Source organism: Chinchilla lanigera, unplaced genomic scaffold (assembly GCF_000276665.1).
Source record: "Chinchilla lanigera isolate Chin_1 unplaced genomic scaffold, ChiLan1.0 scaffold00048, whole genome shotgun sequence".
In the NCBI taxonomy this organism is placed as follows: domain Eukaryota; kingdom Metazoa; phylum Chordata; class Mammalia; order Rodentia; family Chinchillidae; genus Chinchilla; species Chinchilla lanigera.
In genome coordinates, this window is record NW_004955449.1 from 5,326,465 (window position 1) to 5,336,707 (window position 10,243).

Here is a 10,243-nt window from a genome sequence, read left to right on the forward strand (position 1 = left end):
TTGATCTTTTTTTTTTTTTTGGTTTTGGTTTTTCTCCAGTACCGGGAACCGAACTCACGACCTTGCGCTTGCCAGGCAGGCACTTTTGCCGCTGAGCTAAATCCCCAGCCCCTTGATCTTGTTTAATATGAGTGTAACATGGTTTCTAGTTTTTTTGTGGTTGTGGTTTTGTTCAGTTCTTTTTGTCTCTTCCTTCTCTCTTTACCTCCAGTCTTCTGCACCCATTTCCCAAAGTTAGCAGGATCCCTCTTGGTCCTGCTTCTAATCTCTTCCTCTTCTTTCACTTCTCTATTTTCTCCCTGACCCATTTTAATTTTAACACCTGAAGGGCAAAATGGACATACTAAGGACTTGTATACTGCATATAATTCTCTGATATGTTTTGGATTTTATTACATAACCACAAATTTACTTCATATGATTAATGGTGGCAAATTAATAGTTACCTCAGTTGGCCATTTTCTAGGCTGTGTTTAATGCTACTGTCATTGCTGATGGTACCACTATTGCCAAAAGTGGCATATTGTTCTAAACAGCTGTTCTTCCTGGTATTCCAAGACTGAGACTGACTAAGGGTCACAAGAATACTGTGGCACAGAGCCAAAGAACCAGGGGCTGGGCCAAACAGGTGGCAACTTCTCATCCCCAACAGACTGAAGAGGTAGGATCTTGCAACAGATTCAAAATGAGTTACACCTGGACTATACCTCAGACAAGTAGTCATTTCCTAAGGGTTCCAAATACTAGCAGGAAAGCAACCCACTATAGGCGATTTACAAACATCACTCCAGAAATTCAACTAGAAAAAAGAAAAGAAAATGAGAAGACACTTAAACAAGATGCAACCTCAGACATCCAGTTCACCAAAGGCAAACCCAGGGTGCAGTGAGGAGGGACAATCCAAAAGCCACCCACCTGACCTCTCTGAAGTGGCAACAGCAAAGCAATTGAATGAGGCTCTACAAAAACTCAGGTTAGAAGTAATCTCTCAGATAACTGCTTAGATGGTGTGCACAATGAAAACCATGCTTAGTGACTCTAGAGCAGATATAGACAAATAAATAAATAAATAAATAAGGGTGCTTAAGAAAACTATGGAAGCCATGAATGCTCAGCATAGGAAAGAAATGGAATCTATAAGGCAGATTCAAACAGATATCCAGGAGGATAATAATTCCACTGAGAGTATCCACAGTAGATTAAGCCAGTGTGAGAACAGGAGCTCAAATGTAGAAGACAGGCTTGTGGTTAGCAATCCTGAAAAGAAAGATCTCTTACAAATAGCAGGGGACCATGAGAAATCAATCCATCAGCTGCTAGATGAGGCAAAGAAGAATAACTTATGATTGGAGTCAATGAAAAAGCAGGAGGTAGCACAAATGTTATTTTTTAAAAAAATCTGTTCACAGAAGTCATGGCAGTAAACTTCCCTGGTAGGGAAAAGAATTTGACATACAGTAAGTGAGGCACATAGAAACTAAATATTATAGGACCTCAAGAATGTTCTGAAATGTCATATGTATAGCTGTAAAGATGAGAAGAAGAAAGGGCCAGGTAGGAAAAAGAGAAAATCTGTATTTTGCTGCCATTTTCATGCAAGCCTCTGCTAATGCTATACGATGCTCTGGAACTGGGAATGGGCCCTCAGATTTGTCCCTAACAGAGAGGACCCAAGCTTTGGGATCTCACCATCAGTCAGGCATTGGCCACTAGTAGTCCCCAAAGTCTTGGGTGTAGCAGTGTCCTGGCTGGGGTCAAGTCCATTGAGAGGCACAGCTGTGAACCCTCAGTAACTGGAGAATGGTGCCTATGCCTGAAGAGGGATCCAGAAGTGCCGTCATGTTAAGTCTTCAATTAACATATGATGCTGGTGCCATATTCTAGCATATTTGATTTTACAGAACAGAACAGAACAATTAGAACTGTGTTGCATTTAGCAAAAGGCAAATTAACCTACAAATAAAAATGACCTGGCCCTCCATTTGCCAGACTAGATTTCTGATGGAACAGCCACTTCCTTCTATGGGATTTCCAAATAGATAAAGATTTCCAAACCCATCTTTGTCTGTCTCTTTGTCTCCAACCTTCCCCACCTTCTTTCCTTCTTTTTCCCTCTTCTTTATTGGTTTGATTCCTGAGCTAAGCTGTCACTGGCAGCCTGAGGGGTGTGAAGCTTGTCCTTTCCACCATGCCCTAGAGAAGGAGCATGAGGAGAAGGGAGGGGTGATGCTTGGGCCTCTAAGTGAGGAAAGGTGAGTTTTGCAGGGATGGGAGGGTGGGGAGAAGGAGAGGAGGCCTCGTTCTGAGTTAGACCCCTTTTCTGACTAGAACTACACATGTGATAACTGTTCAAGGTGGAATGGACGGCCAACAGACTTCTGAGCATACAGAATCGGAAACGGAAGTGGGTGGGTCATGCCCAAAGTTCTTTAGCGTAGAACGGGAGAAGTTGTGACCTGGCAGAGGAAAAAGACATTTTTCTAGGATCAAACCCTGGCAGAGGAAGCATATCCTGGGTTGTTTCTATTTTCCTTTACAGCAGTGAGTCAGCCTGAAGAACTAAACTGACACTGAAATACAGAAAGTTCTGGGCTGGTGGAGACTGAGAAGGCTGTGATTTACTGGGCCTGTTTCCCAGACCTCTGGAGAAACTTGTCCCTTTGCTTCTTTAACTCATTGCCTAGAGATTTGTGGGTTATTAAAGAAATTTACTTACGGTTTAAAATTTTTCATGTGTAAAATAAATCAATCATATAGACTCCAGGTAATAACCATTGAAGACATATGTTCAATGTTTTATTTTAAGGTGAAATCATCTATACAACTCCCTTCTTTAAAGCTGCCCTTTCCTCAGGCTTTGGGAAGGCTTCAGAAAACCTCTAATTAGATTCATGGAGGCTGGGACAGAGAAACCCCCCAGGTTACAAATGGAGCGAGGCTCCTAGCCTTCCTGCCGGCCCCCTCCTTGTCACTTGGGGAAATGTGAAGTCTCTCAAGAATCCATGGGTTCAGAAGACAAAGCAGGGAGAAACAGAACAGCAAGGACAATTTGGGACTGCTGAGCCCATAGGGTTTTTTTTTTTTTTTTTTCTCCAGTACTGGTAATTGAACTCATGGCCTTGCGCTTGCCAGACAGGCGCTGTGCCGCTGAGCTAAATCCCTGGCCCCATGAGCCCATAGTTTTGATCCTGTCTGTGGTGGGGGCTGGGAGTCAGGGGAGTCGGGGAATTCCAGTTCCCAGGAATGAAGCCCAGGATCAGGCATCACTCAGAGCCTGTCTTGGCTCTGTTCTTGGGGGATGTTACTTTATGTATTTTACTGAGTAAATCTGGGGTGGGACAGTACCAGTGTCTCAGATTACTCTGAAGCCTAAGTGAGTTAATGCATTTGGATTAAGCTCCATGAGGACAGGGACATTATTTGTGCTCTGAGCCTGGTGACCATGCCATTGTTCTTGGCACTCAGATAGTTGCTGAATAAGTGTTGTGGGTAAACTGTTCAGCAAGGGCCAGCATTGCCTGTGCTCACAGCAGCACAGCTGATGGGACTCGCCCTAGGTGCCCCTGCACCTGCTTTTACTTCTGTCCCTAGCTGATGTCCACTGAGCACTTGCATTTAGCCCTCCCATGCAGATGTGTACAGAGGGACTGTGGGGATGGGATGGGAGATGGACACTTGTTGTCCAGAACCTGCTGAGGGCTGGGCAGGGCTGGGCAGACCTGGGTGGGGTGCAGGCTGCCAGATTTCACATAGCAAGTTTCCTGGAATGCTCAAGAAGAGGCCCCTAGGTGCTGGCAAAGGGGTGCATGGGGGAGTTGGCAGGAAGAAAAAGACGCAGTGTGCTTGGTTTGTTTCAGGAACTTTCCCAGGGTGAGCCCCACACCCAGGAAATGAAGACGTTCTCTTTTCCCTTTTTCCATATTCTCTTCCCTTCTGAGCATGTCTGTTGTCAAATCATGTAACAGGTCTAGTTCAATTAGTTCTACAGCTGAGTGTCAATTTGGATTTAGTGGGCTCTTGCTATCAGGAGGAGGATCTGGACCACCAGTTGGCATATTGTTTCTATGAGAAATTCATTCTCAGTTCCAACTGGAAGATTAATGAAACCCATTCTGTGCCCTGTCTTGGTGAGTTGGGGGAGGGGAAAGGGGGCCTGCGGGTGCTATTTACATGACAAGAGCTTGTGGGCCCCAGAAGGAGAGTGAAGGTAGACTGCAGCTGCCAGTCAGCCCCAGTGCAGAAACTCTTGAGTAGATTGGAAGGCCAAGGAGCTCTGTAATATTCCAGGAAGTCTTCCAGCAGGTGAAGAGCCTACTTTGGAGAGAGCCTGTCTGGAGGTCAGCAGCAAGGTGGCTTGAGAGTGGCCCTCTGAGTGTTGTTCATGTTCCCTCCCAGCCAGGCTCCTGAGGGGCCTGTGACAGTCCCAGGGAAGGAAGTGTATGAAACTCACAGAGAAACTCAGGTGTCAAAGAAACCCAGAGAGCAAAGTCATTTTTTAGACTCTTACATTAGTCAGCTTGTCAATATTATAATAAAATATCCAATGCAGCCTATTTATGAAGAAAAGAGGTTGACATAGTCACAGTTTTGGAAATTCAAAGTCCAAACAGCATGGTGCAGGTTCCTTGGCGAGGGGAATGGGAGGGGCACATATAGGAATGGAGAGATACAACCCAGTACAGGAAGTGGAAGGGATGAAGGGTCTGGCTTGCTCCTGTATGCAGCAGCTGCCTCCTGAGAACTCAAGGGGTGGCATGAACCCAAGAGCACATCCCCAGGGACTGCAGTGCCCTACAACCTGAAGACTTCCACTTAGGCACCACCATCTCCCAATAGTGCCACCTTGGGGACCAAACCTTCACCACGTGAGCCTTTGGAAGGACACAGACCATATCCAAAAGGTAGTAGGACCCCACCCAAGATTTATCATGCTGGTGTGAGGGGGCCTCTCACCTCTCAGAGAGCAGTGGCTATGGCCACATTGAGACTGGGAAAAGGGAGAAGAATGACCAGATCACCCCTCAGCAGAGAAGGACTGAACTGGCCACTGGGAGAGGAGCCTGGGAGTAGAGAGGGAGATACTGTTGTCCCCAGCCTCCTCACTGCCAGGAGGACCCACAGTCCCACCCCACCCCACTGTGACCTCGGCTGGTATCTCCTGGAGCCTGGGAGGGCTGCTCTACAAAGGACTTCCACTGTACACAGCCTTTGAAATTTGGGGGGTTACCCTTTGGATTCCACTGGTATCTGCTCTACCTCCCTCTAATGAGGGAGACAGAGAGGAATATGGGTTGTGGCTAGATGGGGGTAAACGTTAAAGGAGCCAAGAGATTACATAATGTGTAATTGTTTCCAGTGAGCTCCCTGCCTTTGCTTGTTAGCTACGGGAAACTGATCAACAGAGTTTCACCCAAAGGGCAGCCAAATCGCTTCCCCTTGCCCTCTGCCCCTCTCTTGGCCTGCAACAAGAGTGCTGGGAGCTGTTGCTAAAGGTTTAGAAAAAAAATCAAGGTGACTTGGGAATTGACCCAATACAGAAAAGCTTCTATCTCATTTCTCTGGACTATAAAATATTGCATTGCCTCAGAGAATACTAGGTGCTTATCCCAGTTGTCCCAATAATGAAGGAAGGAGGAGAAATACTATACAAGAGAAGTTAAAGGGTAATTCCGAAATGTAACCCTCCCACACCCTTGTCCCCACCCCTTCTCAGAGAGTTGCCCCAAAGTAGCAGCTTTGGTTTTACTGCCTGGTGTCGGAGCCGAGGCACCCAGGCAACACCACTGAAAGAGCAAAGGCCGCGGAAGTAGGAACAAGGCCCATCCTCTCAGGCAGGAGTTGACTCTGGCTCGTGGCCACGCGCAGGAGAGTTCATGTTCTACTGTGTCTCTGGTACTGTTCTCTGGGAAGATCATTTTTGCATCCAAAAGCTGGGATTCCTAATACCTGTCTCCCTCTTGGTAAGAGAAGACAGAATTTAGGGAAATGGCAGAAGGTGTTGTCACTTTGGGGAAGGTTCCTATGGGATGGTGGGCAAGGACAGATTCCTCTCCTCACCCGTTCTTGGGTTCTGGCTCATACCTCCATAAGGAAGTCGTGTTAATAAGAGAAAAGCACACAAATTAATTTAATGAGAGTTTTGTGTGGAACAAAGGGCAAAGCAATAGAGGAACTTGCATATTTCCAAGCTTAGGACCGATGCTGCGTGAAGAATAGTGAAGTAGAATTGGAGAACACATGAGTGTGACATACCTAATGGCCAAGAGCTGGGGGAAAATTCCCAAGGCCCATTTGTTCAGTCTTCTCTGTGCTTCTGTGACTTTGGCTCCTTTCCATCTTCTTGACCGAGGGTCTAGGACCTGTTTCAGGGGAAGGTCAGGAAAGCCTTCCTAGATTTCACGAGCTGCTTCAGGGGAGGAAGGGGAAGGGAGAGGGACTTTCCTCCTTCTACTGTTTCCTCTGATGCCATGGTGCCTGAGTTGGGGGTAGTGTTTCCTGAACCCCACAAAAGGGAGGGCTCCATAACCAGTGGAGGTATAACCATGTTTCCTACCAAGACAAGGTCAGTTATCATAAACTGGGGGGTTGGGACTGAGAGCTGGAGAGCCCTGGTAGAGGGCTGGGTATGGCTGGAAGCACAGCAGGAATCTTCTGCCAACCCTGGAGGCTGGCAGTGTTTCTTTCTCACCCGTATCGCTAGGGCTGTCATGTTCTCTTTGGCAGTAAGGCTGTCTCATCCTGGTTCTGCACCCTCAGGTACTATAATCCTTGTCCGTCTCCAGCCCTGAATCTCACGGTGCTATCTCCACAGCAAGAGCTTGAAATCCTTGCTTGATGATGATACCTTGGCAAAGAAATGTCTGCGTGCTCTGACTGCTCTTAGAGGGTGCAGGAGTTTGGAACATGGGTACAATTCATCTTTGAAGGAGTCAGCACCTTTTGTTCATTTATTTCTTCACCATTTAGTTGTTTGTGTTAGGTTTGTGTTGACCGTTGACTGAGGTTTTACTGACTGATGTTTGTCCCTTCCACCACTGGTGGGGTGGATTTGTCATCTGGTCCCTCAATACCTGATCCAGGAGCTGGAGAGCCTTGGTAGAGGCCTGGGTATGGCCTATGAGTGGTAGGGATGGAGGGCTTTCCCCTCATGATTGCATCTCAGAAAAGCGATGGATAATGATGCAAAATTCTTTTTCATAATTATGTTTAGTCAGCCAATTCCCCAAACTCACTGTCACATCTTATTATAAAGACATGAGTGCTTTTGAGGCGCCTCCCTGCAGGCCCATCTGCGGGGAGCAGCCGAACAAAGGGAGCAGTGTGGAGGCCTCAGTGATTATTTGGAGGAGAGCGACAGGATGCAGAGACTGCAGGGAAATGCAAGGCACAGTGAGTGGCCTGGCAAGTTTACAGACATGACCCCGCTAAGCCTCCCCACGGCCCCCTGAATACATCGAGGGCGGCTTTTGTAGAAACTTTAGCTTTTCATACGTCTTGGTAGCCATGAAAATAGAGCAGCTGAAGTTGATGGACAGAGCTGAGTGGCCCCTATTTTAGCCGCTGCAAAGCTTTTGTTCAAGGAGGAGGTAAGAATGTCCGCAGCAGCCTGGGTCCCTGGCTCCGAGTGGAGCTCAGCCATCTCCCTCCCTGCTCTCAAACGTGCTTTGGCTCCAGTGCAAGGAGGTCAGTTGGAGGAATCAAGCAAAGGTCGCACCATTTTTTTTTTTTTTTTTTGCCTCCTTTCTATTTTGTTAGTCATGGTCAGTGACAGAATTTTTCAATAGATCCGAAAGCATGAAGTGGGAGACTTGAGTATTCCTATTTGCATCTTAATGCCAAACCTGTGTGGCCAGCACCCAGTTATTCCAAAGGCGGTTGCCAAGAGGCCTGCATAGAAAGGCCTCCTCACAGAGGGCACCGGGGCTGCTACAAGAGGCTTTGCACAGAGAGAACACCCCATTCCCTGCCTCTTCTGTCTGCTGCTCTCTGGGTTTCCCCTGTGGAAGCAATGACACCTTCACCAACTGGCCAACTCCCCCCACCGGTGTCCCTCTTCAGAAAGTAACGGGGACCTGGCCAAGATCCCCAATTGCCTGTATGAGAGGTAGGGGAAATGATGAAATAAGAAACAGACAAATTTAGTGATGCGTGAAGGGAGGCTGGGAGGTCAGTGCCTCAGGATGTGCAGAGACAAAGACTCTCGGAGTCAGCCACTATCTGCTGGGCATGTACAGCGGTAGAAGGGGCTGCCTGAAGAGTCAAGGTCAGCAGAAGACTCATGGGTTGATGATTCCTTGGGCCAGGATAATCCTGGAGGAAGGAGGAGATGTTCGTATGCTAAGAAGGATCTCGCCCTGGAGTGTTCTTTAATCTTAGTACTCTTAGTTTAGTCTTGGGTGGGAGAGGATGGTCCATCCCTAAAGAGTTAATGGGAAATCTCACCAGGGTGATACTGATAATCCCAAGCTTCCTTCTATCTGTTAGGGAAGTATGCAGAGTTAGCCATTGTGAACTTGTGGTCCCCAACAAGGACAGTGGGTTCATGCAGGAAGCTGGAGGCGATTGGGGCAATTTTTCTTTTATATCTTGGAGTATTTTTGATCACTTGGCTTTATATTACATTTGTCACAGATTGGTTAATTTCTTTCTGTGTTACTCTGGGTTATACTCTGGGTTATTGGGGTCCGGGCCTAGGACCACCAATCGCCTTCTCAGAGGTACGACAACAGAATAAAACACAGATAAAACATATTTTAGTTACAAGGAGCACCAGGATGGCCAAAGCCCAACAATAGGTTAAGACCACGAGGTATGGTGTCCTTGGCTTTTATTAGGTGCATATCTTGATTGGGATGTGATGCTAGCCTGCAGAAAGCGGTGGGGGCAAACTACTGATGCAGTCAAGGTTCAAGAATTGGGGAATGGTACATTTTTGGGAAATCACACAGGAACAGGTCATGGTTAACTGGTAACCTGATTGCTGCTAACTGGATTACTGAACTAGACAGCATTCGCAGGAGTCACATCCTCAGCTGCCGTGTTATCTTGCTTTGAAGCACCAGAACTCCACAGGCTGCTGATTTCAGCTCTAGCCTTTGGCTTAAAGATGAATCTGTCCCTAAATCAGCTGTGGACCTCACCACAAGTCATGTAGGCCTAGGACAGACTCTCAATTTATTTTTATGCCAATTTATTAATATTAATTATTACCTGCTTGTACCACATCAAGCTGGTCCTCAGCAGTTCCCCTTTTTCTTTTGAAGCTGAAGCAGCTGCAGCAGGGTAAGTCCAGGTTGTAGGGCACCTAGACGTCAGCTGGTGGAGATTCCTCTATGGCATACTAAGAATATCAGCAGAAAGAAAACAATAAGTCCTAAAATACCAACATTAAACCAGAAACGAACCTTGAGAGATGTAAACAAGTTGAATCAATCCAGTGTATCAGCGAATTTAAGCCAATCTTGCATTTGACCAGTGAAATCTTGAGTCTCTTTTTTAAATTTTTAAACAGAAAAAAAATTCAAAACAAGATAATATGAGGGTAACTGGTTAATACATTGCATATTATTATCTTTAGTTACTCAGAGTACAAGATATATACATTTAATTGTACAAACAATATTAGCATAAACCTTTCTTTTCAATGAACTAAGAGAAACTAGTAGTATAACTATTTTAACTTATAAATATATTTTAACTTATATATTTAACATACATATAACATATATATAAATATATATATACTTTTCCCTTCCTTCTTTTCTTCTTTCCCACATCCCAGTTTCTCTTTCCTTTTGAAAGATTTCTTCCCATTTTACAATGTCTATTGAGCATTTTGGAACTTATTTACTCTTTCAGCTTCTCACACTAGGGAGACAATACAATGTTTACACATATGTGTCTGGTTTATTTCACTTATGAGTATGGTCTTGAGTTGCATCCGTTTACCTATAAAAGTCTCTAGTTTATCCTTCTTTGTGGCTGAAGAATACTCCATTGTATTAAAAAACCACATCTTTTTTATCCATTCCTCGATTGATGAACATTTGGGTTGTTTTGACGATCTAGCTATTACAAGTAGTGTTGCTATAAACATGGGTATACATACATTGCTGTGGTATGATGTTTTTAATTCTTCTGGGAAGATACCCAGAAGGGGATTCAATGGGTCAGATGGGGCCTCCAATCCTAGTTCTCTGAGGAGTATTTACACTAATTTCCACAGTGGTTGCACCACTCCCAC